This window comes from Chelonia mydas, chromosome 1 (assembly GCF_015237465.2).
Source record: "Chelonia mydas isolate rCheMyd1 chromosome 1, rCheMyd1.pri.v2, whole genome shotgun sequence".
Classification (NCBI taxonomy): Eukaryota; Metazoa; Chordata; order Testudines; family Cheloniidae; genus Chelonia; species Chelonia mydas.
The window spans coordinates 59,216,217-59,242,534 of NC_057849.1; the positions used below are offsets into that span (position 1 = coordinate 59,216,217).

The 26,318-nt window shown below is 43.6% G+C and overlaps 2 protein-coding genes across 10 annotated transcripts in view; one reads left to right on the forward strand and one right to left on the reverse strand.

Annotated features, from left to right (window-relative positions):
* Positions 1 to 6,215, reverse strand: part of LRRC63 (leucine rich repeat containing 63) — a 49,928-nt gene extending 43,713 nt beyond the window's left edge. For 2 of the 4 annotated variants that reach the window (XM_043522568.1, XM_043522555.1), the window contains exon 1: positions 5,934 to 6,073. The gene's annotated coding sequence lies outside the window, so the exon portion shown is untranslated. Of the gene's footprint in view, positions 1 to 5,928 lie in introns of all 4 variants that reach the window. The other 2 variants (XM_043522563.1, XM_037894174.2) reach the window with 2 other exon arrangements.
* A 38-nt stretch (positions 6,216 to 6,253) lies between these two features.
* LCP1 (lymphocyte cytosolic protein 1) overlaps positions 6,254 to 26,318 on the forward strand; it is a 75,993-nt gene continuing 55,928 nt past the window's right edge. Inside the window, exons 1-2 of one of the 6 annotated variants that reach the window (XM_043522538.1) lie at positions 6,254 to 6,479; positions 6,990 to 7,079. The gene's annotated coding sequence lies outside the window, so the exon portion shown is untranslated. Of the gene's footprint in view, positions 7,080 to 26,318 lie in introns of all 6 variants that reach the window. The other 5 variants (XM_043522542.1, XM_043522544.1, XM_043522534.1 and 2 more) reach the window with 5 other exon arrangements.

Sequence of the window (26,318 nt, forward strand, 5' to 3'; positions counted from 1 at the left end):
GAACAAAGGTAAATGTTCTTTTCGTGACTGAAATCTTTCAAAGGCATTGGACTTCATACATTTACTCGTGATGTTTTACCATTTTCCCGCTTTTTTTGCAGCAGATGCATGGACGTTATCGGAGCTATGCACAAACTTCCAGTATCCTGATCTGAATGATCTCCCGTTTGCCCTTTTGTCGAGTCATGCTGTTAAGCACATTGAAAATAGTAGCCACATAATAAAAGTATTAATTTTAAATAAACCAATCCGGTAAAAAAATAAATTCCAAAATGTCACTGTCTAGAGGTCTAAAGCGTAAAAGAACAGCGACTTCATTTAAATCTGGATGGCTGGATAAGACTATAGAGACGGTTACACCGAAGTCACATAGTGTAATGCTTGTTAAACTTCATGAAATATTCACATATGAGGACAACGGAGTGGTTTGTGTATATTGTCGAGATGCCAGAGCTTCAGGAGAATTTTCAACAGGAAGAATGTGGAACAATGTATGGAAGTTGGATTTCTTAAAGCATCATCTGTCAAGTAAGTCTCATACAGATGGCGTAACAAGACTTAGAAACAAAAACTCTTCCTTACGGAGTGGATTGCTTAGCATGATTCTTGAAAGTCCAGCTCAAAAGCAGAGGAGGCAAATTAATCTTGAACACAAGCGCTCAAACCCAGAAGAAATCAAGATACTTATTGACCGTGTGTTGTTGGCTATTAAAATTAACAGCTCAATGCTTTCTGTTCATGATATTAGTGACCAAATGGAAAAGTATGTGCACATACCAGCAAGCTGGAGAAGTAAAAATTATGCTTTTGAATTTCTTGACATTATCAACTGCATTGTCCAAAATGACCTCATGCATGAAATAGCATTGGCAATGTTTCAAACTCTAGCTGTTGATGAAGGCACTGAATATCCATAAACAGATACTTGATACTCTACTTTAAATATAGATCCATAAATTTTGCAGACTATAAAACTTTGTTTGGCGGACTATTACGATTGCAAGAATGTGATGCTGTTTCAATAGTGGCTGCAATCAAAGAGTTTTATAAAAAACACCAACTTGATCTAATGAAAATGGTGATGTTCACATCTGATGGTGCCTCTGTGATGTTGGGCAAACCCAGTGGCATGGCGGCTCAGCTGAAACGTTATATTCCTCACTTAGTCCAGCAACATTGCGTTGCACACCGGGAAGACTTGGGGATTTCCGATGCATGGAAAGAGGTCAAGCTGATAAGAGACATCGAAACCTTAATGAGAACTGTCTACACGGAGTTCTGTCGGTCACCCAGGAGAAAATGCAAATTTCAGGAAACAGTGGATGCTTCTGAATGTGAGTCAGTGGCTTTCAGGCCACTCAATGAAGTGCGCTGGTTATCTAGGCACTTTGCACTTCGAGCAATTATTCGCAACCATAATCCTCTTCTGGAATATTTTGAGCAAGACAAAGATACTGATCCAGTTTCTAAATATTGCCACAAAAAGCTGAATACCATGGAATGCCGAATAACATTAAAAGTTTTGAATGATGTTTTATCGGAGCTGGCTTCACTATCCACACTGCTCCAGAAACGGGGCCTTACACCTCTTGAAGCATTTCACCTTGCCCAGGGTAAACTGAATAAAATCAGAAGACAGTACCTTGGAGATTCAGTCTTATGGAGTGACAAAGTTAAGGCTCTCTTAGATATGAGCATGCAATAATGAAACTGATACCAATTCCATAATAACTTTCACAAACATCTTGTGTGCACATTTGACAGACAGGTTTCCAGAGGAAGAAGTCCAGGAGTGGTCCGCTTTTGATTGTGCAGCAATAGGTAAGTGCAATTTCAATTTTGGAATTCATCAGGTCAAATCCCTATGTTCAAAATACAAAGACTTTCTTGCTGAAGAGATTGTTATAGTCAGTCAGTACAATGACGTCAAGTTTGCAGTAGCCGAAAGAATCAAAAGCCAATTGGTTTTAAGTTTCCCGGATATGGTGACATTTGCTCACCAGAACGAACAGTTTTAGGATCTTGCAAAGTTGATGGATATTGGAGGAACATTCCTAGCATCAAGTGCAGACTGTGAGTGTGGCTTTAGCTTAATGAACACTCTAAAAAACAAACTACGGAATCATTTAAGAGTAGATCATTTGGACATGCTGATGTGTACTAAGAGTTACCAGCTGATTGGAGGACTGATAGATCTGGACAGAGTTTATATTGAATGGGCAAATAAAAAAGATCGCAGGGAAAAACAGTAAGGTTAGTTTAGCAGTCTTTGACATTTCGACCAATAAGGAAATTAAAATGCATTTGTAAATACATATCTTATTCTTGGCTGATAATCATTTATTGATATTTTTTAGGAAAATTTTAAATTTAAAACACAAACTCTTGTTTTTCTTTTTTTACTTATGATGTCTCTATCTGAAAACCCATATAAATTGACATAATGGCATACTTATTAAATTGTCTTTATTATATGTTTATCAAAATCTTTTCGGACATTTGTATAGAATCAAAGGTGAAAGTGGACACCAACGGGTAGAAGCCTATGGACTGATAAAGATCATGATTAATATGTGCTTGATATATGCTCGTGATTGTCTATAAAAAAAGATCATAAAGCGTAATACTTAAAACTAACTTCTGCTTCATGAAGAATGGTTAAATTTCCTTTTTCTAAGTATTTAAAAATGACATTTATAAAATAACATGGTGTAAAACTATTATCACAAATTGAAAATTAAAACTTTTTAAATGTATAAGCATTTTACTCGCTTGGGCGCATTTGCCTCTTGGCCACAAATCTGAACTCTGCTTCAAAAATTTGCACAGAAGAAATTTTTTGCGCACACAGCCTAACAAAAATTAGAGGGAACATTGCGCCAGCGGACTTCCCTGAAAAGGTTGCCAATCCCTGTAGTAATGGATCAATACCATTGTTAGGGTTAATTGATGGGGCAGAAATGTCAAGGGGAGACAGGATAGGAGACAAGGTCTATAATGTAGGCAGGGATACAAGCTCTAGATTAAGTCACTGAAAGGCAGGACTAGAAGTTTAAGCTATATACAGTGTGTAAAGCGGTTCATAGAAAGAAGTTTTCATGTGACTCTGGGCTTTCGTGCAACTCTGTTGGTTTGCTTTCAAATAATGCAATATTCGGTTCTGAATGATTTCATATGAAATTAGCATCAATTTGATGCTTTCATTTGGAAGTTATTTTGAGTTTGTTCAAACCTGAGGCTGGACTACACACAAAGATGCACTAGTTTAACTAAGTGTGACGTACCAATTTAGCTAAACAGGTGCAACTTTGTGTGTGAAGAAACCCTCAAAGTGAAACAACAATTAAGAGATGACTTGATCATAGTCTGGAAAGTACCTACATGTGGAAGAGATTTCTGATAGTAGACTGCTCTTTAATCAAGCAGAAAAAAAAGTATTAACGAAATCAAGTGCACAGAAGCTATACCAATTCAGGCAAGAAATAAGGCACACATTTTTAACACAGAGTATTTAACCCCTGGAACAACTTACCTAAGGACAAGGTGGATTCTCTATCACTTAAACCTAGACTAGTTATTTTTCTAACAGATAAGCTATAGCTCAAACCGAAGTTATGGGCTTGATGCACAAATTACTGGGTAAGGTTGTAGAGTAGCAGCTATGTTAGTCTGTATCCACAAAAAGAAAAGGAGTACTTGTGGCACCTTAGAGACTAACAAATTTATTTGAGCATAAGCTTTCGTGAGCTACAGCTCACTTCACTGGATGCATCCGATGAAGTGAGCTGTAGCTCACAAAAGCTTATGCTCAAATAAATTTGTTAGTCTCTAAGGTGCCACAAGTACTCCTTTTCTTTTTGGGTAAGGTTGTATGGCCTTATGCAAATAGTCACACTGGATTATCATAATGGTCCTGTCTCATCTTAAAAAACTATTAAGTTGGAGAAGACTATATAAACCCTTGCAAACAAAACTAAGTTTGACACAGCTGTAGCAACAAGACCTCTTTATCTATATCTAATTCTAGCACTCTTCTTCAATCATGTTATAAATTTGCACTGAAGGCCAAATGCTTTCAATGTCTTTCACTCTAAATTTTCTCTCTTCATCTTTTGTGCCTAGTACAATATGGGACACAAATCAATGTAAAGTGTGAACCAGATTCTATTTGGCTTTAATAATTGCTAAATATCAGAACCACTATGCTCTGTGTATAGCAGATATAGATTTATACCCACATTGCGGTGACCAGATGTCCTGATTTTATAGGGACAGTCCCAATATTTGGGGCTTTTTCCTATACAGGCCCCGACCCCCTGTCCTGATTTTTCACACTTGCTATCTGGTCATCCTAACCCACATAGATTCATATTATTAACTGCCCAGGACAAAGCATCTGCTTTGCATGTTAAATAAAAAAGTAACTTTTTCATAAATGTGTACTTTGAAAAGAATTATTACAATTAGGGACAAATAAAGACTACTGAACAAAAACTACTGGTAATACACATTATACTTGCTTTTGTTTTGTAACCAAGAATCCTCTCTCTGCCCCTCCTCCCCCCAATCTTGGATTCAACTTCAAAAAAAATTCCTTCCTGTTAATTATCATACATTATTTCTACATGTCCTTTTAAAAAAAGCCCATTTTAGTACAGTAACATCCCTGCTATAGTCAAACTATATTTTAAGCCCCTGCCCAAATGTTATGAAAGTGAAGATATATATATTTATGTATATATGTGTACACACACATAGATAACAATATAATACTCTGCATGTCTATCCCTCTTTCCATGCAAGGATATCAAAACACTGTACAAAGAGTTGTGATATGTTGTGCTATTTTCTGACAGCCGCACACTTTGTTTCATCCAAACACAGCACTACTGACCACAAGTGGTAAAAAAAAATAAATCATGAGACTGGCTTAAAAATCATGGGATTTTACAACAGCAATCGACTCGGGGTTGTTTCTATAGGTCTTCCAGCCGCGGAGGTGCACTCAGTCCAGGTGTTCTGATTCCACCACAACCAGGAGAGCTAGAAACGTTCATCACATCGAAGCAGGCTGAAGTGCTCAGCCAACATGGGCTTGCTGGGGCTCTGAGAACAACCCCCGCGGTCAGAAATCTGGCAGCATTACAGCCCCCAGGGGAAGTGTGTGTGTGTGGGGGGATCCAGGATCCCTTTGTCACACTGTTCTGCCCCCCTGACACCAACCAGCCCCAGCCCTCTAGAGGGTGAGGAGCTCCGATGGGCCGGCCTATATTCCACCCTGGTCCTGAGGCCCGCCGGGGATATCAGTTGGCGGCTCCTTCACAGGGCAGTGAGCACAGGCGTGTACTTGGCACAGTTCATCCCAATCCCAGACACCTGCCCCTTTTGCGGCGTGAGGGACACCCTGGCGCAAGTATACCTGGAGTGCCGGGCTGCAGCCCCTATTCAGGCTCCTCACAAATATTTTGTTAAGATTTTGGTTCCACTTTTCCCCTCACCTCCTTATCTATGCACTCCCTGGCTGTGGCCCCACTAAGTCACGGGACCTCCTGGTCAACCTCTTCCTGGCCCTGGCTAAACATCTATTAAACCAGGCTGAGGAGGTTGGCCGATGGAGTCTCCTATGACGGTGGGGCCTATTTCCGATCCTCCGTCCGTTCACGCCGCCGGGCAGAGTTCCTCTGGGCGGCGTCCACTGACTCCCGTGACGCCTTCGAGGAGCAGTGGGCGCTGACCGGGGTTCTCTGCTCGGCGTCCCCGTCCGGTTCCCTTCGTTTGACCCTTTGACTGTGCTCCTGTCCCTGTTGTTCATTACTTGCCCCTGGAATTATTTGGTTTTCCAGGTCCTGTGGACCGCCCCCCCCTTAGGCTGGGGGGATCCTTTAGCACTTCCTGGATCCCAAGAAGACCAACCACCCCCAGCCGCACCTTACAGCCCAGGGCCTGGCATCGCCTCCCGCAGCGCTGCAGAGTCATGGGCTGGGCACCCCGGCCTCTCCTCAGGTGGAATCGGGCGGGGTCGGGGTCGGGGTCGGGGTCAGGGGCAGGGGCGGGGGCGGAGGGGCTCCTCTCCGCCCAGCAGCAGCCGCCGCCGCCGCCGCCGCAGCCGCAGCCCCTCACATGCCTCCCAGGCGTCCCTGGAGACGGGCCCTCGCAACCCCCGGGGGAGCCTCGTTCTGGCAGCGGGCTCAGACGCCAGCCCGCGCCGCGAGAGAGAAAGAGCGCGCGAATGCGCGTCCGCGCCTTCCATTCCTCCAGGGCTGGAGGGAGGGAGAGAGGGAGGCCGGCGTGCTCCCGCCAGGGGTTCAGCCGCGGGGCGGCGCGCGCGCGGGCGCGCGCCTTGGCTTGGGTGTGGGCTGGGGTTGGGGCTGATGGCTAGGCGTGGTGCAGCTCAGCTGCAAGGTGCTAGTGGCCAAGGTGGGGCGGCAAATAGGAGGCGGCGCTGGACCCGTGTGCAGCAGCATTGCACTGCAGGAGTGGTGAAGATTATTAATATGACACACTCGTAATTAGCATGGGCTCGTCTCGTTTCATTCGTTAGTGCAGTTATAGTCTTTCCTAGTCAGCATTTCCATAGTTATTGGTGTCTCTGAATAGTTATGGATGATGCTAGAATAGTCCTTATCACTACTGCTATAGGGTTAGCTTTATCATTATTAGTGATAAGTAATTATTGATGAGCTTATTATTGCTGTTACCTTTTTGTTTTACTTCCTTTATTACCATCTGCAGTTATTTATCAGCCGTGGTGTTACCGTAGTCCTTATGACGTATGTTTCTCATTGTTCTGTTTGTCATTGCTATTTATTATTGTGATTTATTCCTGGTGCGTTACTTGTATTAGATTTTTCTGTAATGACTGATGATTTTTTAATCATCTTTATTGCTGTTTAATATTGATCCTTGTTGATGAGGGGACTTATTGAGCATGCTGCTTGCTAGTTAATGACTCAGGAGCACTTACCCTTTTTCTCATCCTTTCCTTCCAGCGCAGGATTCCAATGCCTGTCTGTGTGCCTTGGAAGAAAACCACTGGCTGAACGGCAGCAGCATCAGTTAAAAAGAAAACAAAGCAAACAGTGAGTTTTGAAACCATTATCTCCTGTCACATTCATCTTATGTTTGTTGCTCTGGATGTTGTGTCTGGTTTTCCCCATGTTCCTTGTTGTGTGTTAAGTTATCAGCCTTAAGACAGTTGACAAAATAGTTTTTGTCTGTGTGTAGTCTGGAAAGATGTAGAGTAAAAGGGAATTCATCTTAGCAGTGATTTAAAAAAAAATCAAAAACTTCAAATTTAGCTTAGTTGTATTCGTTTAACCTTGACTCATTATCTACTGGACGTAGCGTTACCAATTGTATTTAATAACAGGGCAGGTTTCTTAATGGTTTTTATTTCCAAATTGACTCAAGCTCCCTTCAGATAACATTAGATTTCAGCAGGGTCACCAATACTGCAGTCCTGATTCAAGCAAACTTCCTATTGATTGAGTGCACTAGAAATGTTGCCTGAGGAAAGACTACACTGGGTCCATTCCAGACTATTTATAAAGGGGAAGGAGTGAGAGAGAAAGCAGAGATGGAGTTGCTTTTCATATCTCTGTTAGGTGAAAACATTAAGTTCAGTGACATGTTTAGGAGTAGCAGGAAGATAGTATCTTTGTTGTGTGAATAGTGATGGCCCTTGTTTTTTGTTTCAGTGATTCAACTAATCTTAGTTTTTTAAAGGGGCACATTAGAGCAAACTTCTTTATATTTGTAATTGTTTTCACAAACACTGAAGGTCATTTTCTCTAACTCGGGGGTGGGCAAACTTTTTGGCCCGAGGGCCTCATCTAGGTGAGGAAATTGCATACAGGGCCATGAATGTAGGGCTGGGGCAGGTGGTTGGGGTGTGGGGTTTGGGAGGGGGTGTGGTGTGCAGAAAGGGGCTCAGGGCAATGGGTTGGGGTGGAGGCTCAGGGCAGGGGGTTGAGGTGCAGGGGGGGTGTGGCAGTAGGCTCAGGGCAGGGGGTTGGGGTGCAGGAGTACTTAGCTTGAGCGGCTCTGGGGTGGTAACGGCACTCAGCGAGGCTAAGGCAGGCTCCCTGCCTGCCCTGGCTCCGCACCACTCCCAAAAGTGGCCGTCACCATGTCCCTGCAGCCCCTGAGGGAGGAGGGGCAGAGGGCTCTGTGTGCTGTCCCTCCTTCCCCCAGGGGCTGCAGGGACATGGTGCTGGCTGCTTCTGGGAGTGGCGCGGAGCCCACGGCGCCACGGGAGTGGCAATCCCCCAGGCCAGATCCAAAGCCCTGATGGGCTGGATGCGGCCCATGGGCTGTAGTTTGCCCACCCCTGCTCTAACTTAGTATGGAAATAAAGAAAGTGTTTTGCATGTTGCTGATTTAATATGTTGTTTGTCCTTTATCTGCAAGGTTAATATTTTTCAACTGTACTGTCATCAAAGCAATTGTTCTGTCTTGTGTTTTTTTTAACGTACAAATTCAGCTACATGGAAGATTACAGATCGGGAATGGGAGGAGGGGAGATTTTGGTTTGGTTTTGTATAAAAAAAAAAAAAGATATTGAATGTAAAGTAAATAATAGAAAATTGAAGGGGGTTTATTTGCTAAATTACATCAGTATGTTCAGATTTTTCCATATAAGTATCACTCCTTAATCAATAACAACGTGATATTTGGTCTACAACTCATACTTCTGAATGTTATGTCTAAGATGTGTTCTCACAGTAATGTAATGTGAAATGATGAACTCTAGATTAGACTGTAAATTCTTTTGGGCAGGCACCACATCCGCTACTAAATTTGTACAGCATGTAGCATAACAGGACCCGCATCCTGATTAAGACTTTTAAAGAAATCCTCTTGTTTAAACAGATCTCAAGAAAACTGTAGTGCTGAAACTAATTCACATTTTCATATTGTCCACAGTGAAGTATTTGGTTGGGTTCCTTGTCTTTGACTCTGAATGGGCAATTTTGTGACTCGTGTATAGTGCAATCATACAAACCCATACAGAAATTAATACTACTTCGTCATTTAAGCAATGCCATTGAGCTCAATAAAACCAACAGTCTGAGTAAGGACTGCACAGGAGAAGAAGTGTTTGAAGCATTGAGCATTATATAGTTGTAGGAAAGGCAGATTATTGTATTTAAATATTAAACAGTATTAGCCTTCCAACTCTTTAGGAAGTCAAAACCAAATAGTAGGCCTGATCCTTCATTACTTGCATATGGAATGCAGGGTTGGGCTCCAAATTTTAAGGCCCTGATTTTGGAAACCTTACGGGTATGTCTACCCTGGAGCTGGATTTCCAGCCTGAGTAGACATACCCGCACTAACTAGGTCTGATTGAGACTGCACACTAAAAATAGAATAGCTGCAAGTGGTTGGATGGGTTCCCTCTGATGCCATCCAAGACCATAAGTACATACTTGGGTAGCTAGCCCCTTCTGCCACTCATGCTGCCTTGGCCACGCTTCTCTGTGTAGCATGCTAGCTGAATCAGATCTAGCGTGGGTATGTCTACATGAGCTGGAAATTACTCCTCCAGATTCAGTGTAGACCTACCATTTAGGATGAAATTTTGGCCCCATTGACATCACTGGTAAAACTCCCATTAGCTTCCAAAGGGCAAGGATTTCACCTTTAGTGTTCGTGAGTAAAGTTAAGCTTATGCCTAAGTGTTTGTAGGATCAGGGCTTATGTTTTGCATTTCAGCATATAAAGCAGAGAGAAGAGCTCTCTTAAAAAACCCAAACTTGCTGAGTTTGAAGTTAGTAGACTGTACTGTAATTGTGACACACAGATACAATACTGTAAACACATTTGTTAAAATCCACAAATTCATGACATCATCATGAGCCTGCTTGGGGACTTTAATTCCCTAAATTCTTCGATATTCAGCACAAGGAAGAAATCTGCTGCTGCTGCTTCAATATTGTGCTTGTAGGGGCAAATCCAGCTCCCTCCTCTGTAGCCACAGAAGTCCCTTAAGCAATGAAACTGGTGCAATTCTACTGTGGAAAATGGAAAAGCTGGGGGCACTACAGCCGGTGCACGCTCCAAGAGGCAGTGGAAGTGGCTGGGCTGTCATCGAGGGGTCACAGAGTAGCTCTGCACGCTGTACTTGAGGATTCCCCTCCTGTTTGTCATCTTGTTCAGTTTCTCATGCTGGGCACTGGGATTTGGCTTGATCCTTAATGTTTGAAGAACATGAATTTCTTCCACAATAATATTAGTGGGTGGAGTACAAGTTGTTAATACATTTGATTGATCTTTTGGAATATAACAACTTCTGTTTTTAATGATTACCTGTTGTGATCCTTTTTATACATTTTTTAAAAAATTGCTTTATTTTTTAATGATATGTAACAACTTTCCCTAAATATGATTAATTTTATCCCTAGCTTTACATTGCTTTGCTTTTGTTCCTTTTAGTGACTGAAGCTTTAATACAGTATTTAATCTTTCTTTCCTGTTGTGATATATTATTGCCAGAGTAAGGTGATTACGCTTTGAATTCATGTCCTTGACAAAAACAATGAGGAGTCCAGTGGCACCTTAAAGACTAACAGTTTTATTTGGGCATAAGCTTTCATGGCATGCCTCTGAAGAAGTGGGTTTTTTACCCACAAAAGCTTATGCCCAAATAAAACTGTTAGTCTTTAAGGTGCCACCGGACTCCTCATTGTCTTTGTGGATACAGACTAACATGGCTAACCCTCTGATACTTGTCCTTGACAATTACTGTTTTAAAAAATAGTTAAGTAGATGTTTCTGTATCTTTCTGTCATTTCTTACTGTAAAGGCAAATGCCATAATAAGATTATCCTGTTTCATTTTGTCCTCTAAGGCCCTGATCCTGCAAGCACTTAATTGACTTTAATGAGACTAGAGAGATAAGGTGGGTGAGGTAATATCTTTTATTGGCCCAACTTCTGTTGGTGAGAGAGAAGAGCTTTTGAGTCACATAGAGCTCTTCTCAGGTCTGCGAAAAGTACTTCAAGCTCTGTGAGGCTTGAAAGCTTGTCTCTTTCACCAACAGAAGTTGGGCCAATAAAAGATATTACCTCACCCACCTTGTCTCTTTAATATCTTGGGACTGACACAGCTACCACAACACTGCATACATTTAATGGGACTACTCATAGTCATTGCTATTTCATTCTAGTTTTACACCAGTGAAATGCCGTGGATTTCCCTGAAGTTACTCTGATATAAAACTGCAATAATGAAGCTGTGAATCAGGTCCTTTTAAAACCTTTTTGTTCCCATAAACAATCACCATTTTTAGGAAAGGGAAGTTTCTTCATTTTTTCCTATCCCCACATTGTTATGTTTTCTAATCTTGAAATGTTACATGAAAATTTTAAAAGTGCTTATTGCCTTGCTTGGGTTGAGTTGCCTGTCCCTTACTTTTATTGACAGGAGAGACTAAGAAACAATTTAGTACCCCTGTCTATTTTGGTAAAATAATCTATTTCTGGGTACAGTATGAATTGAGTGCCATCACTTTGGAAATAGAGGGAAGAGCGCACTCCAAGAATAATACAGACTGTTGTTGCTACTTATTTTTTAATGTCAACAAAGCAATTTATAAAGCTTGTGATGTTCATGCAAAAAACAAACATACAAACAAACACAATATGCTAGCAGTTCTTAAGCAGAAGTCTCGGATGAAATCACTGTCTAAAATGATATACTTAAGAAACAGATTCTACATTTTAAGATTGTGAAATAATACATGAGAACATCCTTTAATGTATGTGAATATAAGTCTCCAGAAGATTAGCTACAATAGGATGCCAGCAAGTTCTTTTTGTAATGCTCCTGGGGAGAACTGAAGCACGATATCTCAGTGCATCTTGTAGACCAGTGCTTCCTTGAAAGTAGGAGAAGATAAATCATTTAAACGCCACGTATTGTCTGACTATACAACCTCAGCTCTATTGCTGTATTTGGAATCTTTAAATCTTCTGAGTGTGTTTCAACAAAGTTTTTAAGTTCTAAGCATTTGTAATTCTCTGCTGTTCATACACAGTCTTTGATCACTGATGTCTTTTTTTTTTTTAAACAGAGATTTGTGAGATTTTTATCATGAAATGTCTATAATAAAATATTGAAAATTTAATTTGATGTTAGTAGTTTAGACTTGACAAGCTATTTTCCCTTTCCCACTCCCATTTCATACATTTGTTGGCTGAATACCTTCCTGGCTGACCTTTGCCCTCAAACTGTTTTGACTATATACTCAAGCAAAAATTTTGAAAAGTCATTAGCAATGTTGGGTACCTTGGTTTTGGGTACCTGATTTCCGTGAAGTGCTGAGCACTGTCCCCTCTTAAGACAAGGCTCTGTTAAAGGTATCAGACATGCAGAAACTAAGGGAAGGTATACATTGCGATTAAAAACCCTTGGCTGGGCCACACTAGTGGACTCAGGCTCAAGGGGCTTGGGTTAAGAGGCTGTTTAATTGTGGTATAGACCAAGCTCTAGGACCCTCCCACCTTGCAAGGTCCCAGAGCCAAGGCTTCATCCTGAGCCTGAATGTCTATACTGCAATTAAACCGCCCCTTAGTCCAAGCCCCACAAATCCAAGTCAGCTAGCAGAGGTCAGCCGCAGATTTTTAGTAGCAGAGTAGACATACCCTTAGGCATCCATCCTCACTAGTCACTGTTGAAGATCTTGGACTCTAGTTCCTGGGATTCTCTGAACTCCATTCATTGTTGTTTAGGGTTAAACCTGTCCAAGAAGAGCATTATTGGATTATAGTACATTTTGCAGGTTACAGTGAAATCATGTATGTATACAAGTCAATCAGAACTGTAGTTCTGGGCACACAAGCAATGAGAAGCGCTAATGGGGATGAGAGAAGATATAATAAAGCCTTTTTTAACCTATACATTAAAATGAACTAATTTAAGTATTTTTAAAACTAGGTTAACTTCCCCCAAAATCTGTTTATTTTAAAATGGCCTGATTGTCTTTTCTCAGCCAAACTTCTCTTCCACTAACTTGGACTTTGATTATTGGGCAGAAGTGTGGTGTCACCTAAGATGTATCACTTTAGGAAAAAGGAGAATAATTCCTAGAACCAAAAAATGTTCCAGAAAGGAGAAGTTCAAGCAGCTATGGAGCTCCCTGCAATACCGCTTAATTGGCTCGTGCAACTAAAAGGTCCAAATATCAGTGAGAAATCTTCTACCCTACTCAACTAGCCCAAACTCCTTTGCCATGCTAACCGGTCAGGTTAAGTCTCACTGAAGTGCAGTGACAACTGTGGATGTGTTTGAAACTGATATGAGTGGGAGAAGGTTTCCTGTTAAGCAGGCGAGGAGAGAACCTGCTATGTGCCTAAGCCAGGCAGAGATACATTGAGGGATGTCTGTATTCAAGGGATTCAAGTTGTTAGGACCGCTGCGCTCTCAGTCAGCACAAAGCAGCTTATGCCCCTCATTACATGGAACTGGAGCATAGGAGTAAACATGACCCTAACATTGCAATCTGTCCTTGGTGAGGTGAGGCCTCAGAATCTGTGGGCCTCCTTTGGCTCAGGTTGGGTTGTATTCTCTGAAGCAGTCCTGATGCCAGACATACAGTTTCTCAAATGATTCTTATTTTTAAATACAGTATGTCTGAAACTGGGGAATTTAGTGCTTGTGAAAGGTTCTGGATTGGCAGTGTTTTTATATTGTGCCATAGGTGAGAATGGGACTTTATCAGCAAATAAAAAAGGTCTGCAGAGTGAGTGTGTGTGTGTGTGTGTGTGTGTGTGTTGGATTGAGGTTCACTTACTCAGCAGAGGAGTCTAACAAATATTTATTACAGCAAAATGCTCAGAATAATGATCAGTTTCTTACAAGTGGGAAGCTTATCAGGACAATCTCATCATAGTTGCCTCCAGCATCAGACAGTACAGCTTCAACCTCCATTTGACACACAAACTTATTTATAACTTTTTGTTCTCTTTTCTTATACATTGGTATTAGTTTCTCATTTCCATGTTAACTTTCCTCCCCCATCAGTACAGGTTTAGTGTTAGTTCAAACCAGTCTTATCTAGCTTGTTAGTTATTTTATCTTTTCCTGTTCTCACAAACATGATTACTCTGCCATTACTTACACATACACAGTTCTACTTATGCAGTTTATCAGAACAGACTCTTAAAATCCACGGCAGGCTTCTGTCAGATCTAAATATGCTTTTGCTTCCGGTGGGGGGGGGGGAAGAGTAGGTTTGTACTTTTTGCTCCTTTATGATTGATAAAGGCTTGAAAGTTTTTAATTTCTGCTTTATATTACATCAGAAATTCAGCTCTCGTCTATCCTGTTTATCCTCAATGACTTCATGGATAGACTATGACATCATAAGCAGCAAAGAAGTGATACTGAAGTAACTGAAGGGGAAAGGAGTTTTAGTCAGTCTACAAGAAAATATGTTCTTGTTAAAGATTCATCATGTCCATCCTGGTCCTCCAGTAAGAACAGGACAGAAAAGATTATATAGACCTCATATGTAATGGCAGAAGAACCCGTTAAAAAAAAAAAAAAAAAAAAAAAAAAAAAGATAAACACACAGAATTAAAAAAATGTAAAATCTCTTTTTTGTCTTTTCAGGTATTTCTTAAAAAAAAAAAAAAAAAAAGTCTGAGGCTGAATTCACAGACCCTATAAAGTTCCAGTGCAGGCTTAAGCCATCGGCTACTGATGTGCCTCAACTCAGTTCTTCGGGGACCAAGGCTAGGTGTGTGAGGGCAATTCACTTTTCAAGCCATTTCAGATCTGATTTCTCTACCAAGGCTACCTATTAGGGCCAAATTTCAATTAGCCTCACAGGAAAAACTGTGACCACAAACACCTGCATCTTCATGCACAATACTGACTGGCATGTGTAACCTGCAACGTTTGCTTTTGCAATTTCCTATTAAGCAGTACACACATAGAAGGTTATGTGCAGACAAACAGATTCTCCAGGAGAGGAAGCTGGCTCAGTGGTTAGAGCGCTAGCTTAGGCCATCTGAGACTTGGAGTCAATTCCTACTCTGCTATGGATATCATGGGCAAGTAACTTATTCTCTAAGTGCCTCAGTTCTCAATCTGTCAAAGGGGGATAATAGTATGACCCTCCCTCCTGGAGGTAGTGTGAGGATAAGTACATCAAAGATTTTGAGGCACTCAGATGCTACACTAATGGGGGCCATATAAGTATCTAAGGTATTTGTAAATTTTGAAACTGTAGGTAAGGAGATCGGCTGGAAATTTGGCCCTTAGTAGAAGTTTCTTTTTGTATTGTGGATACCTGTCTACTGGGAATGAAGTGAGACCACCAATTCATGCCCACAGAACATCTATTAGATGGCAATTATTTACAGTCTCTACCAGCCTGGGCTGGATTTGAACTGTTGATCAAGAGGGTTTATAGCCTGTTATTTATGCTCCATTTCTAATGTACCCGTCACGGTGTGGGCAAGGCAACAATATTACTAATGGGAAAATAACTGCTAATTCTTTGAGTTCCTCTAGCCACCCAACATGATCTTAAGTGAGCATTGAGCACACAGGAGAGAGAGTCTCCCTCTCTCATTTCTGGTGCCCAGCACCACAGTAGCCCCAGGGGGCTGGAAGGAACAAATGCAGGGAAAGTCTTGCTCAGCCCTGCAACCCCAGAATAGTGCACGCTTGGGTGCAGAGAGAATTTTCAGAGAACTTAGCGGCCAAGCTCTGACAAGTGTTTACTGAGCATGTGTGAAATGAGATTTTTCAAAGGCTTATAACTTGGCAAAATTTGGGTAAATTTTTACAGGGATGGCAGAAGGCACATCCCTCACACAAAGCATGCCCCATGCCAGATTTCAAGTCTCTTCTCTGAAGCACAGAAGAACTAAAGCTTATCCATGAAATGGATGGGAAAAAAATTTAACATGGGGGAAACAATATATTTGTTTTCTCTAACCTAGTTCTCAGAAACAGGTAAACTGTTTTGGCTAAAACTTTGCAGAAAGATTCACCGTGAGAAGACACTCAGCATGGAAAATTTCAGCTTGAATGGCCGGCTGTATTTTGGCAAAGTTAGAGTTACAGAAAACAAGATCTTATGATGGGAAATGTAGGTTAACCTTAACCACTGGAGGTCTATTTGCTCTGCCTGTAATAAGTAATTAACTGAATTTCCAAAGTGTGCACATGCTTTAAGCAGAGTAACTGAATGATAGACTACACTTGGATCACTTATTCATTACTGAAGTGCAGCCACCTCTGACATGACAGATGACCACTGTTCACCAGGAGAGGAAGTGAAGAATACAGTATCCAGCGAAAACTTCAGAGGTAGGCAGAATTTCCAAAACTACAATTTGGCCAGGACACCAAGGTGTAACTATAATGACATCAATTTTATGTATGAGGTACAAGAAAGAATCTCCCAGTTGTGATTGAAAGATGGCACCTCTGACAGCACAGTGCCCCCGAACGGCATGCTAGGACTTTGCTGCCACACTGAGGGGAAAAGTGTTTGGTTCCTGGGAGACCGCTGAAGCCCAACAATGGGATCCCAGTCAATTTCTTCCCTTTCCTATAGCTCTTCAGGGATAACTCTCAGCTGAGGGGAGAAAGAGACCAGGACTAGTGCAGAGTTTCTTGGGCAGGGGATGTGAGAGCTTTGCCTGACTGCTATAATTTGATTATCCAATGATTCTGCATGGTAGTAATGATTTCCTATGTGTGCACGTCACTTGAGATGTGGGACATTTGGCAGTCCTCAGACACTTATGGACTGTTTTTCAGGAATGTTATTTACCACAATTCCAGCTGATGGCAGTGAGAGCTGTGAACTCTGAAAGTCAGGTGTCTCATGCTGGGAACTCAGAAGAGGAGGTACCCAGAATCAATGGTCACTTTTGAAAGTTTGGCTACCAGGGGCAAATACTGGTCGTCATTGAAGCCAATGGGGAGTTTGGCCATGGACTTATATCTGAGGGTGCTGAGGGAGTTGGGTGATGTGGTTACAGAGCCATTGACCATTATATTGGAAAACTCGTGGTGATTGGGGGAGGTCCCAGATGATTGGAAAAAGGCAAATATAATGCCCATCTTTAAAAAAGGGAAGGAGAATCTGGGGAACTGCGGATGGGTCAGCCTCACCTCAGACCCTGGAAAAATCATGAAGCAGGTTCTGAAGGAATTCATTTTGGAGGAAAGGAAGGTGATCAGGAACACTCAACATGGATTCACCAAGGGCAAGTCATGCCTGACCAACCTGATTGTCTTCTATGAATAACTGGCTCTGTGGATATGGGGAAAGCAGTGGACACGATATATCTTGACTTTAGCAAAGCTTTTGATGCGGTCTCCCACAGTATTCTTGCCAGCAAGTTAAAAAAGTATGGATTGGATGAATGGACTATAAGGTGGATAGAAAGTTGGCTAGATCGTTGGGGGTCAATGGATAGTGATCAACAGCTCCATGTCTAGTTGGCAGCTGGTATGAAGCAGAGTGCCTCAGGGGTCAGTTCTGGGGCCGGTTTTGTTCAACATCTTTATTAATGATCTGGATGATGGGATGGATTGCACCCTCAGGAAGTTCGCAGATGGCACTAAGCTTGGGGGAGACAGAGATACACTGGAGGGTAGGGATAGGGTCCAGAGTGACCTAGACAAATTGGAGGATTGGGCCAAAAGAAATCTGGTGAGGTTCAACAAGGACAAGTGCAGAGTCCTGCACTTAGGACGGAAGAACCCCATGCACTACTACAGGCTGGGGACAGACTAGCTAAGTGGAAGTTCTGCGGAAAAGGACCTGGGGATTACAGTGGACAAGAAGGTGGATATGAGTCAACAGTGTTCCCTTGTTGCCAAGAAGGCTAACGGCATATTGGGCTGCATTAGTAGGAGCATTGCCAGCAGATCGAGGGAAGTGATTATTCCCCTCTATTTGGCACTGGTGAGGCCACATCTGGAGTATTGCGTCCAGTTTTGGGCCCCCACTACAGAAAGGATGTGGACAAATTGGAGAGTCCAGTGGAGGGCAACAAAAATGATTAAGGGGCTGGTGCACATGACTTATGAGGGAACTGGGCTTATTTAGTCTGCAGAAGAGAAGAGTGAGGTGGGATTTGATAGCAGCCTTCAACTACCTGAAGGAGGTTCCAAAGAGGATGGAGCTAGGCTGTTGTCAGTGGTGGTAGATGACAGAACAAGGAGCAATGGTCTCAAGTTGCAGTGGGGGAGGTCTAGGTGGGATATTAGGAAAAACTATTTCACTAGGAGGGTGGTGAAGCACTGGAATGGGTTATTTAGGGAGGTGATGGAATCTCCATCCTTAGAGGTTTTTAAGACCCTGTGATGTTGCACTCCATATATTTTATGAAATTATGCTTATGAATGTGAATATAATGTAACTGGAATATGCTTTATGCAAAAGGTCTCTTGTAAGGTATCATTACAAGGCTTATAATCTACTGAGTGTGTTCATCCTATTTGTATGCATGTATCATCCTTGTATCTGAAGCTAGAAATATGAAGTATAACTCTGAGGTCCTATTGTAACTATGCAAGGTGTGAGTCTTTAATGGTGGTTTAGAATCTTGATGGCTCCCATTGACTAGGACAACTGGTTGTAGATGGTTTACTTACCTGCAAGCCTGACTGTGTACACGTGGGCCAGCGTGTGGGTAATGAAGAATGAGGTCTCACAAGACATGTGACCATGTCAGATGATATTGGAATCCATCTTAAATCTGGTACTTTTCCATTTAAAAGGCGGGGTGGGATCCCAGAGAGACAAAAGATTCCCGCCTTGTGCCAAAACTATAAAAGGGGTCAGTCATGAGAACACTCCTGCTTTCCACCTAAGATGTCTGCTGGAACTGTATAAGCTTTATACAGAGTAAAACAGATTTATTTGGGATTTGGATCCCATTGGGAGCTGGGTGTCTGAGTGCTGGAGGCAGGTTGCTTGCTAAGCTGTTTTCAGTTAAGTGTGCAGCTTTGTGGGCATGGACCAGACCTGCAGCAGGCTAGCGTGTCTGGCTCAACAAGGCAGAGTTCTGGAGTCCCAAGCTGGCAGGGAAAATGGGCTTAGAGGCCCAACTTGGCAAATCCCTGTCTGGGATGATTTAGTTGGGGTTGGTGCTGCTTTGACCAGGGGGTTGGACTAGATGACCTCCTGAGGTCTCTTCCAACCCTAATCTTCTATGATTCTATGACTTCAGTAAAACCAGAGTGCAAGTCTGAATCCTTCATTTTATACAATTACTATGCAGAGTTATATAAAAAAATTAACTAGTCAAAGATGTGCGTTCAAAAGTTCACTCATAATTCCTGATGTTTTTATGCTTGTTCAGTTATGATAAACATTCAGGGATCCAGGCCCAGATCCACGAAGATACTTAGGTGTCTAAACCCCAGACTTCAGGTCCAAATTTTAGGCTCCGTTGTGATCCACAAAATTCCTGCTCTGCTATCACCTAACTCTGTAGGTGCCTAAGTTTTCAGGGTAGAAGTTCCCTAGGTGCTTAAGCCCTTGATAAGCAGACTGCTGCCTCCCTCTACCCATTGTATGCTTTTACCACATAAGCTCCAGTGTGATCCACAAACTGTGGAAAGATAGGCATCTGCATGTCTATCTTGCCTGCAGGGCCTGATCTGGTAGGCATGCTCAGAGGCCGCCTACTAGATCAGGTCCTGTTCAACACCTCACTGTAGGTGATGCCGCCCACCTTATAACCTTTAGCCTGGTGGTTAGACACTCACTTGGGATATCGGAAATGTAGGTCCATTTCCTACTCTATCTTAGCAGGAGAAAGGATTTGAACAGGTGTTTCCCTCACCTCTCAGAGGAGTGCTCTAACCACTGACATATGGGATATTCTGATGTGGGTCTTCCTCAGTCTCTTCTCTTGAAGCTGTTCCACTGTGTATAAAGACTTAGAGTTGCTGGGCCACAGAGAGAGCGTGAGAGTGACTCTGTACCCTGGTGGAGATGCCAGGTCTAATCCCCTGGCTCCCATGACTCTCTAATTATTTATAAAAAGTGGAATAGCTTCATGAGATGAGACTGTGGGAGTCTGAATAGCCTATAGCTCAGGGGCCAGAGCACTCTTGTGAGAGTTATAGGAGATCCCTGATCATATCCTTTCTCCCCTGCAGGGAGAAGAGGGAATTGAATGGGGATCTCCCACCTCCCAAGTGAGTGTTCTGACCACTGGGCTAAACTTCTAAAATTAATAGCAGCTCCTCCTCCTCATCCAGCTGTTGTGTGTGCAATGAGGCAGGTGCTTAATTCTTTCTCATCAGAAACCACTTATCACATAAGCCAGTGTTTCTCAACCTTTGTGATAACAGGGACCGGCTTGCTGCCTCCCTAAACTGTGTCAGGGAGATCTCAGGGACCAGGACCGGTCCACAAACTGGTAGTTGAGAAACACTGACCTAAACCGCCTGATTCCAGGAATGAATCTGGTTGTAGATCATTAGTGGAGATAAGCACCTATCTCCATGAGATGGGGTGGCCTTAGCATACCCCCGGTTCTTTGGCATCTCTCATTAGCTAGTATGCTGGCTTTTGTGGATCTCATTCTTGGGTGCCTGTCTCTCACCATTCATTGTGCAGGGAGCCGATGTGCCTAACTTTGTGGATCATCAGTGTTGATATTGTGATTTTCTATGTGACTAAAAGTTAGGCATTCCAATGCCTAAGTCCCTGTGTGGTTCAGGCCACAGTCTGGAAGTGCGGTCTTGTACACAAGAGCACAGAACCAGGAAAGGACTCCTGTATCCTGCTACCGGCTCTGCCACCAACTCACTATGAGAGCTTGAATACAAGGCCATAGTTAAGTTTTTAGGGTGTGTGGCAATAGGCCACTCCCTCCCCTACCAACTTCCTCCTCTGCTGTTTCTCTTTTATAGATTCTCTTCTCCCAGTGCTGTTTTTTCAAACAGCTTACTGTGTTTTTAGAAACTTCCTGAATTACTGAGACACTGGAGTGGGTGGGCATACCATTCTGTAACCAGTGGTGTCTTTTCTACATCCTCATTGATTTCCAGGCCAGGCGACCACGGCAGGGGCGGTCAGCATCAGCATTCCGCTAAACAGTTGCTGAAAGAAAATGTTGCGTAGTTGTACTTTCTCACTCCGCCTCTGTGACTCTCTCTCCTCCAACTCCCCACTTCCTGTCCCCCGACTTCTTTCCAAATGCTGTGGCCATCTCATACACTGCGGGAACTCTATCATACCAGCTGTGTTTAAACAAAACTCCCCCAGTGATGGCAGTGCTTACAGCAGGGAGTTTCACTTAAAGCGGGGTGTGAAAATAGGACTCCAAAAATGCAAATTATTATGATTGGTTTATCTTGAATTATGTTGCTCAAAAATTATCGTCGTTTGCTATTTCCCTCGTAGAACTGTGTACAGATCTCGGAAACCATGACAGTTGCACAAGAGGGGGTTATACAAGGGTTATGCTCAAACAGGGAGTGAAACAGAGAGGAAAAAGAAGAGGAAGGAAGAAACTCAATTAAGCATATTAAATATTTTCTTATCAAGAGTGTTTTCTTAAACATTGGAAAATCTGAGTATGTAAGTTAAAGCTGCCTCGGCAGACCGTGCTTACTCACTGGATTCCATAGATCACACTGTTGTTAACCAGCATATTTTGTTTCAATGATTTCTCTAATTCATTCATCACATGCTGGTGTTGGACTTGATGAGCTAATATTTTCCATCTCTAATTTGTGTGGGACAGATCCTTCAGTCCTAACTCAGGTACAAGTCCTGATTATTTTACTCATGCAAATAGTTATCTTCAAATGGCCTAACTGCATGGGTAAAGTAAGCAAGATTTGGCCTTCAGTCCACATACAGCTAAAACTCCGACTGCAGTCAAAGGAGGTTTTGCCTAAGTAAGGACTGCAGGATTTGACTCAATACCATGATTGTGTTCAACTCATACTTATTTTAACAGCAGAAAACAAAATTCCACTATGATTTATATTACCATATTGTATATGTCAATTGTTTAAGTCCCCCTATGTTCTTTGGTATTATCTCAGGATAGTGATGAATACAGAATCTTGATTCAGACTTGTCTGTCTTTTAGATAAGACTCTAGTTTTAGTGCTTATTGCTCTTTTTCAGGAATAGGGCTAGGGTTTTTTGGGAAAGCTTTTGAGAGCCATAATTCTCATTTTAACATTTGAAAACACATGGGGTCTCTGTCTCATTTCTCCCCAGTGTGCAATGGCCCTAGCTGCAGAGAATGTGAAGCAGCAGCTTATGGTATTGGAAAGATCACTAGGAAAGAGAATGTGTTCTGTTTGTTCTAGCTCATATTTTCTGTGCATCCAAGCAGCTTCTGTATATTACCCATTAGTGGAGAGCAAATCTGACACCTGCAGCCAAATTTTCATGTGGTCTTGCATTCTGGATGACTGTATTTTTGAGTGTCCAGCCTTCAACACCCTGCACACAAGACTCAGGGTGTCCCAGGATCAGCACTCAGAAATGGAGGCACCCCAAATTAGAGGCCACATTTGAAAATGTTGGCCTTAAGGTGTAGGTTGGGCTACTTCCTTATTTATATAGTGTGACAGGATCGGGCCAGATGGCTATAAGAGAGTAATTTTTTTTTATAGTTAATAAATCTTTGTTTATTCTACCTGAAGCAGTGTAATTGGTTTGAAGCATGTCAGAGACTCGCCTTGGGATAACAAGCTGTGACAGGGTCGGGCCAGATGGCTATAGGAGAGTAATAGAAGGCAGACATATTAGCCCCAGGCTAAGTAGGTCCCTTTTCCCTGCGTAAGGTAACGGAAGGTTTTTTTTTTTTTTTTGAAACAGAAAAGAAGTTTATTTGTAACGGTTACAGAGATTACAAAAAGATAAAGAAAACTTAGCAACAAAACAACGCAATCAGAAGGTATAACACAACAGCTTTCAGGAGGGAGAGGTGTTCAGGCTAGCCCAGGCCCAGAACGGGGGGGCTTCCTCGACACTCATGGTCTTCCACCCTCCTGAGTTACCTGGTGGCCTAGAGCGGGGGGGCTTCCTCGACACTCGTGGTCTTCCACCCCCTCGAGTTACCTAGTGCCGCGCCCAGGGTCACCGACCCTCCCTCTCCTGAGAGTGCCCGACAAGATGGGCACGGCTGCGGGGTGGGTGGTTGGGAGGGAGGGGGGTACACCCATGTGTTATAAGACCCCTCCTAGATGACAATAATGATGGTATTCACAGCAGCTAACGGCTGTGGCTGGCGTCTCTCGCTCTGTCCCTCAATCAGAGGGTCAGACGGAGGGAACCGGACGGGGTCACCGAGCAGAGAACCCCGGACAGCGCCCACCGCTCCTCGAAGGTGTCAAGGGAGTCGGTGGACGCCGCCCAGAGGAACTCCGCCCGGATGCGTGAATGTACTGAGGATCGGAAAACGGCCCTACAATCGCAGGACGCCTCATGAGCCAACCTCCGCTCTCTGGTCTTATAAATGGCTGTTTTAGCCAAGGCTAGGAGGAGGTTAACCAGGAGATCCCGCGATTTGGTGGGGCCACGGATGGGGAGTGTATAGATAAAGAGGTGAGGGGAAAAATGAAGCCAAAAGCGCAAAAGAATATTTGTGAGGAGCCGAAAAAGAGGCTGCAATCTGGCACACTCTAAATAGACATGCGCCAGGGTTTCCCTCACACTACAAAAAGGACAAGTATCCGGGATGGAAGTAAACCGTGTCAAAAACACGCCCGTACTCACAGCTCCGTGAAGGAGCCGCCAACTGATGTCCCCGACGGGCCTCGGGACCAGGGTGGAGTACAGGCTGGCCCACCGAGGTTGCTCACCCTCCAAAGGTGGTAGGAGATCTCGCCACTTTGTATCGGGGCGGGACACCAGGGTGCGGGCGTGAAGGGTATGAAGCGTGAGTGTATATAAATATTGCCGTGGTGCAACTTGAAAACCAACCGGCTGCAATTCATGCAGCCTGCTTGCAGTGAAAGGATGAGGGGTGTGTTGGGATCGGCAGGGTAGGGGCCCGATGGAAAGGTCCGGCGGGCCTGGGGTAAAGGATGGGCGGGGTGCGTCCTCGCGCAAGGCTCGGCTGACATAAGCCCGAGCGGCGGGGGTCAAAGCGGCCTCCACCTCCTGAAGCACGCGCCGGGGGGTGCGAAGGCTGGAGAGCCCCATGCGTTGAGCGAGCGTCAGGGGATCCAGCCAGTCTCCCCGGTCGTAGTCCAGGAGGTCCCCGACCCTCGTAACTCCCGCCAGTAACGGAAGGTTCCAGAACAATCAGGAACCTTCTGGAGACCATTAAGACAGGCTGATTAGAACACCTGCAGCCAATCAAGAAGCTGCTAGAATCAATTAAGGAAGGCTAATCAGGGCACCTGGGTTTTAAAAAGGAGCTCACTTCAGTTTGTGGTGTGCATGTGAGGAGCTGGGAGCAAGAGGCACTAGGAGCTGAGAGTGAGAACGCGGGATGTTGGAGGACTGAGGTGTACAAGTATTATCAGACACCAGGAGGAAGGTCCTGTGGTGAGGAAAAAGAAGGTGTTGGGAGGAGGTCATGGGGAAGTAGCCCAGGGAGTTGTAGCTGTCGCACAGCTGTTCCAGGAGGCACTCTAGATGGCTGCATTCCACAGGGCCCTGGGCTGGAACCCGGAGTAGAGGGCGGGCCCGGGTTCCCCCCAAATCCTCCCAACTCCTGGTCAGACACAGGAGGAGTCAACCTGGACTGTGGGTTCAGAAAAACGGCTAAGCTGAGGGCTGCTGTGAAGCTCCAAGGCGAGCAAATCCGCCAATAAGCGCAAGACCCACCAACGTAGAGCAGGAACTTTGTCACAATAGTCAATAAGGAAATTATCTAGGCCTACATTTTAAGTATTTAAATACACCATTAGCTAACTTTGTCCAAACCTGCTCATTGTCTTCCACTGTGCTCAATATCTAATAAAAAACAAAAAGGAAAACCAATAGTCTGGGCACTGCTACTGCCTAGTCACCCAACAGCAGCTGAAGATCTAGCTAGATCACCAAATTTTGAACTTTAGAAACAAACAGTGAACAAACACCCTCAATACAAGATGCACATACAATCCTCAGTGGATTTTCTGTTTGCTTCCACAACTTACCAACATCACCTTTAGTTTTATTTCAGTTGAACCTCAGAAACCTAGATCTCATCCATGCTCCAGTGTCAACCAGTCACTCAGGCTTGGTCTATATTACAAAGTTAGATCGATGTAAGCCGCCTTGCATAGACCCAGTTGTGCATGTCTCTAAATTTGTCTCCCAATGATGTAAATGCCTGTTATGGTCACACTGTAACACCACCTCCCTAAATGGTGTTGAGCCATGGTCGATGTACTGAGGTTGATGTGGTGTGAGTATAGACACTGTGTTACCTACGTCAACCATAACATCCTCCAGCAGCTATCCCACAATACCCGACACTGACTGTTCTGGTCACAGTTGTGAACTCCCCTGTCCAGAGATCTCAGATACTGGAAGCCTTCCCTCCCTCCCCCGTTTCCCTTAAAACCCTGCAAATTTTGGAAATGCCTTTTCCTGATTGTCCAGCTTGGTGAGGAAATTAGCAGCTTTCCATTGTTGTGTGCAACTGCCCAGCCAGCCATGCCAACTACATGCTCCACATGTGCTCCAGCCTGGAGAACACAGGAGACATGGGATCTCCTGGACCTATGGACAGAATAAGCTGTGCAGGCACTGCTACGGACCAGCCATACAAATGTGGACATATAGGAGAAGATTGCACGGGGAATGCAAGAGAAGGGGTACGACAAGGATCAGCAGCAGTGCTGCATGAAAGCGAAGGAATTGTGGCAGGAATACCAGAAGGCCAGGAAGGCCAACAGTCAATCTGGTGAGGAGCCTCAGACCTCTTGCTTTTACAATGAGCTGCATGCCATACTTGGCAAATACCCTACCATTACTCACCAGACCACCTCTGAGGGACCCAAGACACAGACCCCTGCTGTGAACAGCCAGGAGGAAGAGGAGGTGGATGGGGGACATGCAACTGGGGGATCCAGCTATACTGAGAGCCAAAACCAGTTTGAGACTCCACTGCAGTGCAGTCAGTCCCGGCAGTTGAGCGTAGGGGAACCTGATGCCGGGGAAGGAACCTGGGGTAAGTGTGTCAATGTACTTCTCATTAATGTACTCAGTGTACTTCTCAATTAATCACTGATGGTACCTCCAACTCAGCAGGGCACAGCTATCGACTTTTCATTCCTTTAGTCATACTAGAAGAGGTAGAGTACAACAAAGACAAGAAGAGTTGGTATCTGCTGTTCATTCCCCTGAACAGTGAGGCAAGGGG